Source organism: Bombus terrestris, chromosome 2 (genome assembly GCF_910591885.1).
Source record: "Bombus terrestris chromosome 2, iyBomTerr1.2, whole genome shotgun sequence".
Classification (NCBI taxonomy): domain Eukaryota; kingdom Metazoa; phylum Arthropoda; class Insecta; order Hymenoptera; family Apidae; genus Bombus; species Bombus terrestris.
The window spans coordinates 6,203,476-6,212,834 of NC_063270.1; positions in this window are offsets into that span (position 1 = coordinate 6,203,476).

Genomic DNA, 9,359 nt, shown 5'->3' on the forward strand with positions numbered 1-9,359 from the left:
TATAACGTATAACGTTATATACTATTACGTTATAACGTATAACGTTATATACTATTACGTTATAACGTATAACGTTATATACTATTACGTTATAACGTATAACGCTATATAATATTACGTTATAACGTATAACGTTATATACTATTACGATTTAACGTATAACGCTATATACAATTACGTTAAAACGTATAACGTTGTATACTATTACGTTATAACGTATAACGTTATATACTACCACATTACAACGTATAACGTTATATACTATTACGTTATAACGTATAACGTTATATACTATTACGTTATAACGTATAACGTTATATACTATTACGCTTTAACGTATAACGTTAAATACTATTACGTTATAACGTATAACGCTATATGATATTATGTTATAACGTTTAACGTTATATACTATTACGTTATAACGTATAACGTTATATACTACTACGTTACAACGGATAACGTTATATACTATTACGATATAACGTATAACGTTATATAGTATTACGTTATAACGTATAACGTTATATACTATTACGTTATAACGTATAACGTTATATACTATTACGTTATAACGTATAACGTTATATAGAATTACGTTATAACGTACAACGTTATATACTATTACGTTATAACGTATAACGTTATATACTATTACGATTTAACGTATAACGCTATATACAATTACGTTATAACGTATAACGCTATATACAATTACTTTATAACGTATAACGTTATATACAATAACATTATAACGTATAACGTTATATACTATTACGTTATAACGTATAACGTTATATACTATTACGTTCTAACGTATAACGCTATATAATATTACGTTATAACGTATAACGTTATATACTATTACGATTTAACGTATAACGCTATATAGAATTACGTTATAACGTATAACGTTGTATACTATTACGTTATAACGTATAACGTTATATACTATTACGATTTAACGTATAACGCTATATACAATTACGTTATAACGTATAACGTTGTATACTATTACGTTATAACGTAAAACGTTATATACTACTACGTTACAACGGATAACGTTATATACTATTACGATATAACGTATAACGTTACATAGTATTAAGTTATGACGTCTAACGTTATATAGCATTACGTTATAAAGTACAACGTTATATACTATTACGTTAAAACGTGTAACGTTATATACTATTACGTTATAACGTATAACGTTATATACTATTACGTTATAACGTATAACGTTATATACTATTACGTTATAACGTATAACGTTATATACTATTACGTTATAACGTATAACGTTACATAGTATTAAGTTATGACGTCTAACGTTATATACTATTACGATATAACGTATAAGGTTATATAGTATTACGTTATGACGTCTAACGTTATATAGCAATACCTTATAACGTATATCGTTATATACTATTTCGTTAAAATGTGTAACGTTATACAATATTACGTTATAACGTATAACGTTATATACTATTACGATTTAACGTATAACGCTATATACAATTACGTTATAACGTATAACGTTATATACTATTACGTTATAACGTATAACGTTATATACTATTACGTTATAACGTATAACGCTATATGATATTACGTTATAACGTATAACGTTATATACTATTACGATTTAACGTATAACGCTATATACAATTACGTTATAACGTATAACGTTGTATACTATTACGTTATAACGTAAAACGTTATATACTACTACGTTACAACGGATAACGTTATATACTATTACGATATAACGTATAACGTTACATAGTATTAAGTTATGACGTCTAACGTTATATAGCATTACGTTATAAAGTACAACGTTATATACTATTACGTTAAAACGTGTAACGTTATATACTATTACGTTATAACGTATATCGTTATATACTATTACGTTATAACGTATAACGTTATATATTATTACGTTATAACGTATAACGTTATATACTATTACGTTATAACGTATAACGTTATATACTATTACGTTATAACGTATAACGTTATATACTATTACGATTTAACGTATAACGCTATATACAATTACGTTATAACGTATAACGTTGTATACTATTACGTTATAACGTAAAACGTTATATACTACTACGTTACAACGGATAACGTTATATACTATTACGATATAACGTATAACGTTACATAGTATTAAGTTATGACGTCTAACGTTATATAGCATTACGTTATAAAGTACAACGTTATATACTATTACGTTAAAACGTGTAACGTTATATACTATTACGTTATAACGTATATCGTTATATACTATTACGTTATAACGTATAACGTTATATATTATTACGTTATAACGTATAACGTTATATACTATTACGTTATAACGTATAACGTTATATACTATTACGTTATAACGTATAACGTTATATACTATTACGATATAACGTATAACGTTATATAGTATCACGTTATGACGTCTAACGTTATATAGCAATACCTTATAACGTATATCGTTATATACTATTACGTTATAACGTATAACGTTATATACTATTACGTTATAACGTATAACGTTACATAGTATTAAGTTATGACGTCTAACGTTATATAGCATTACGTTATAAAGTACAACGTTATATACTATTACGTTAAAACGTGTAACGTTATATACTATTACGTTATAACGTATAACGTTATATACTATTACGTTATAACGTATAACGTTATATATTATTACGTTATAACGTATAACGTTATATACTATTACGTTATAACGTATAACGTTATATACAATTACGTTATAACGTATAACGTTATATACTATTACGTTATAACGTATAACGTTACATAGTATTAAGTTATGACGTCTAACGTTATATAGCATTACGTTATAAAGTACAACGTTATATACTATTACGTTAAAACGTGTAACGTTATATACTATTACGTTATAACGTATAACGTTACATAGTATTAAGTTATGACGTCTAACGTTATATAGCATTACGTTATAAAGTACAACGTTATATACTATTACGTTAAAACGTGTAACGTTATATACTATTACGTTATAACGTATAACGTTATATACTATTACGTTATAACGTATAACGTTATATATTATTACGTTATAACGTATAACGTTATATACTATTACGTTATTACGTATAACGTTATATACTATTACGTTCTAACGTATAACGCTATATAATATTACGTTATAACGTATAACGTTGTATACTATTACGTTATAACGTATAACGCTATATAATATTACGTTATAACGTATAACGTTATATACTATTACGTTATAACGTATTACGTTATATACTATTACGATTTAACGTATAACGCTATATACAATTACGTTATAACGTATAACGTTATATACTATTACGTTATAACGTATAACGTTATATACTATTACGATATAACGTATAAGGTTATATAGTATTAAGTTATGACGTCTAACGTTATATAGCATTACGTTATAACGTACAACGTTATATACTATTTCGTTAAAAAGTGTAACGTTATATACTATTACGTTATAACGTTTAACGTTATATACTATTACGTTATAACGTATAACGTTATATACTACTACGTTACAACGGATAACGTTATATACTATTACGATATAACGTATAACGTTATATAGTATTACGTTATGACGTCTAACGTTATATAGCAATACCTTATAACGTATATCGTTATATACTATTTCGTTAAAATGTGTAACGTTATACAATATTACGTTATAACGTATAACGTTATATACTATTACGTTATAACGTATAACGTTATATAGAATTACGTTATAACATACAACGTTATATACTATTACGTTATAACGTATAACGTTATATACTATTACGTTATAACGTATAACGCTATATGATATTACGTTATAACGTATAACGTTATATACTATTGCGATTTAACGTATAACGCTATATACAATTACGTTATAACGTATAACGTTGTATACTATTAGGTTATAACGTAAAACGTTATATACTACTACGTTACAACGGATAACGTTATATACTATTACGATATAACGTATAACGTTACATAGTATTAAGTTATGACGTCTAACGTTATATAGCATTACGTTATAAAGTACAACGTTATATACTATTACGTTAAAACGTGTAACGTTATATACTATTACGTTATAACGTATAACGTTATATACTATTACGTTATAACGTATAACGTTATATACTATTACGTTATAACGTATAACGTTATATAGAATTACGTTATAACGTACAACGTTATATACTATTACGTTATAACGTATAACGTTATATACTATTACGATTTAACGTATAACGCTATATACAATTACGTTATAACGTATAACGTTATATACTATTACGTTATAACGTATAACGTTATATACTACTACGTTACAACGTATAACGTTATATACTATTACGATATAACGTATAACGTTATAGAGTATTACGTTATATCGCATAACGTTATATACTACTACGATATAACGTATAACATTATATACTAATACGTTATAACGTATAACGTTATATACTATTACGACTTAACGTATAACGCTATATACAATTACGTTATAACGTATAACGCTATATAATATTACGTTATAACGTATAACGTTATATACTATTACGATTTAACGTATAACGCTATATACAATTACGTTAAAACGTATAACGTTGTATACTATTACGTTATAACGTATAACGTTATATAAAATTACGTTATAACGTATAACGTTATATACTACAACATTACAACGTATAACGTTATATACTATTACGTTATAACGTATAACGCTATATACAATTACTTTATAACGTATAACGTTATATACACTTACGTTATAACGTATAACGTTATATACTACTACGTTACAACGGATAACGTTATATACTATTACGATATAACGTATAACGTTATATAGTATTAAGTTATGACGTCTAACGTTATATAGCATTACGTTATAACGTACAACGTTATATACTATTACGTTAAAACGTGTAAAGTTATATACTATTACGTTATAACGTATAACGTTATATACTATTACGATTTAACGTATAACGCTATATACAATTACGTTATAACGTATAACGTTATACACTATTACGTTATAACGTATAACGTTATATACTATTACGATATAACGTATAAGGTTATATAGTATTAAGTTATGACGTCTAACGTTATATAGCATTACGTTATAACGTACAACGTTATATACTATTTCGTTAAAACGTGTAACGTTATATACTATTACGTTATAACAATTAACGTTATATACTATTACGTTATAACGTATAACGTTATATACTACTACGTTACAACGGATAACGTTATATACTATTACGATATAACGTATAACGTTATATACTATTACGATTTAACGTATAACGCTATATACAATTACGTTATAACGTACAACGTTATATACTATTTCGTTAAAACGTGTAACGTTATATACTATTACGTTATAACGCTTAACGTTATATACTATTACGTTATAACGTATAACGTTATATACTACTACGTTACAACGGATAACGTTATATACTATTACGATTTAACGTATAACGCTATATACAATTACGTTATAACGTATAACGTTATATACTATTACGTTATAACGTATAACGTTATATACTATTACGATATAACGTATAAGGTTATATAGTATTACGTTATGACGTCTAACGTTATATAGCAATACCTTATAACGTATATCGTTATATACTATTTCGTTAAAATGTGTAACGTTATACAATATTACGTTATAACGTATAACGTTATATACTATTACGATTTAACGTATAACGCTATATACAATTACGTTATAACGTATAACGTTATATACTATTACGTTATAACGTATAACGTTATATACTATTACGTTATAACGATAACGCTATATGATATTACGTTATAACGTATAACGTTATATACTATTACGATTTAACGTATAACGCTATATACAATTACGTTATAACGTATAACGTTGTATACTATTACGTTATAACGTAAAACGTTATATACTACTACGTTACAACGGATATCGTTATATACTATTACGATATAACGTATAACGTTACATAGTATTAAGTTATGACGTCTAACGTTATATAGCATTACGTTATAAAGTACAACGTTATATACTATTACGTTAAAACGTGTAACGTTATATACTATTACGTTATAACGTATAACGTTATATACTATTACGTTATAACGTATAACGTTATATACAATTACTTTATAACGTACAACGTTATATACAATTACGTTATAACGTATAACGTTATATACTACTACGTTACAACGTATAACGTTATATACTATTACGATATAACGTATAACGTTATATAGTATTACGTTATGACGTCTAACGTTATATTGCAATACCTTATAACGTATATCGTTATATACTATTACGTTATAACGTATAACGTTATATACTATTACGTTATAACGTATAACGTTATATACTACTACGATTTAACATATAACGTTATATACAATTACGTTATAACGTATAACGTTATATACTATTACGTTATAACGTATAACGCTATATAATATTACGTTATAACGTATAACGTTATATACTATTACGATTTAACGTATAACGTTATATACAATTACTTTATAACGTATAACGTTATATACAATTACGTTATAACGTATAACGTTATATACTACTACGTTACAACGTATAACGTTATATACTATTACGATATAACGTATAACGTTATATAGTATTACGTTATGACGTCTAACGTTATATAGCAATACCTTATAACGTATATCGTTATATACTATTACGTTATAACGTATAACGTTATATACTATTACGTTACAACGTATAACGTTATATACTATTACGATATAACGTATAACGTTATAGAGTATTACGTTATATCGCATAACGTTATATACTACTACGATATAACGTATAACATTATATACTAATACGTTATAACGTATAACGTTATATACTATTACGACTTAACGTATAACGCTATATACAATTACGTTATAACGTATAACGTTATATACTATTACGTTATAACGTATAACGTTATATACTATTACGTTACAACGTATAACGTTATATACTATTACGATATAACGTATAACGTTATAGAGTATTACGTTATATCGCATAACGTTATATACTACTACGATATAACGTATAACATTATATACTAATACGTTATAACGTATAACGTTATATACTATTACGACTTAACGTATAACGCTATATACAATTACGTTATAACGTATAACGTTATATACTATTACGTTATAACGTATAACGTTATATACTATTACGTTATAACGTATAACGTTATATACTATTACGTTATAACGTATAACGCTATATAATATTACGTTATAACGTATAACGTTATATACTATTACGATTTAACGTATAACGCTATATACAATTACGTTAAAACGTATAACGTTGTATACTATTACGTTATAACGTATAACGTTATATACTACCACATTACAACGTATAACGTTATATACTATTACGTTATAACGTATAACGTTATATACTATTACGTTATAACGTATAACGTTATATACTATTACGCTTTAACGTATAACGTTAAATACTATTACGTTATAACGTATAACGCTATATGATATTATGTTATAACGAATAACGTTATATACTATTACGTTATAACGTATAACGCTATATACAATTACTTTATAACGTATAACGTTATATACAATAACGTTATAACGTATAACGTTATATACTATTACGTTATAACGTATAACGTTATATACTATTACGTTCTAACGTATAACGCTATATAATATTACGTTATAACGTATAACGTTATATACTATTACGATTTAACGTATAACGCTATCTAGAATTACGTTATAACGTATAACGCTATATAATATTACGTTATAACGTATAACGTTATATACTATTACGTTATAACGTATAACGTTATATACTATTACGTTCTAACGTATAACGCTATATAATATTACGTTATAACGTATAACGTTGTATACTATTACGTTATAACGTATAACGCTATATAATATTACGTTATAACGTATAACGTTATATACTATTACGTTATAACGTATTACGTTATATACTATTACGATTTAACGTATAACGCTATATACAATTACGTTATAACGTATAACGTTATATACTATTACGTTATAACGTATAACGTTATATACTATTACGATATAACGTATAAGGTTATATAGTATTAAGTTATGACGTCTAACGTTATATAGCATTACGTTATAACGTACAACGTTATATACTATTTCGTTAAAACGTGTAACGTTATATACTATTACGTTATAACGTTTAACGTTATATACTATTACGTTATAACGTATAACGTTATATACTACTACGTTACAACGGATAACGTTATATACTATTACGATATAACGTATAACGTTATATAGTATTACGTTATGACGTCTAACGTTATATAGCAATACCTTATAACGTATATCGTTATATACTATTACGTTCTAACGTATAACGCTATATAATATTACGTTATAACGTATAACGTTGTATACTATTACGATATAACGTATAACGCTATATACAATTACGTTATAACGTATAACGTTATATACTATTACGTTATAACGTATAACGTTATATACTATTACGTTATAACGTATAACGCTATATGATATTACGTTATAACGTATAACGTTATATACTATTACGTTATAACGTATAACGTTATATACTATTACGTTATAACGTATAACGTTATATACTATTACGTTATAACGTATAACGTTATATAGAACTACGTTATAACGTACAACGTTATATACTATTACGTTATAACGTAAAACGTTATATACTACTACGTTACAACGGATAACGTTATATACTATTACGATATAACGTATAACGTTACATAGTATTAAGTTATGACGTCTAACGTTATATAGCATTACGTTATAAAGTACAACGTTATATACTATTACGTTAAAACGTGTAACGTTATATACTATTACGTTATAACGTATAACGTTATATACTATTACGTTATAACGTATAACGTTATATACTATTACGTTATAACGTATAACGTTACATAGTATTAAGTTATGACGTCTAACGTTATATACTATTACGATATAACGTATAAGGTTATATAGTATTACGTTATGACGTCTAACGTTATATAGCAATACCTTATAACGTATATCGTTATATACTATTTCGTTAAAATGTGTAACGTTATACAATATTACGTTATAACGTATAACGTTATATACTATTACGATTTAACGTATAACGCTATATACAATTACGT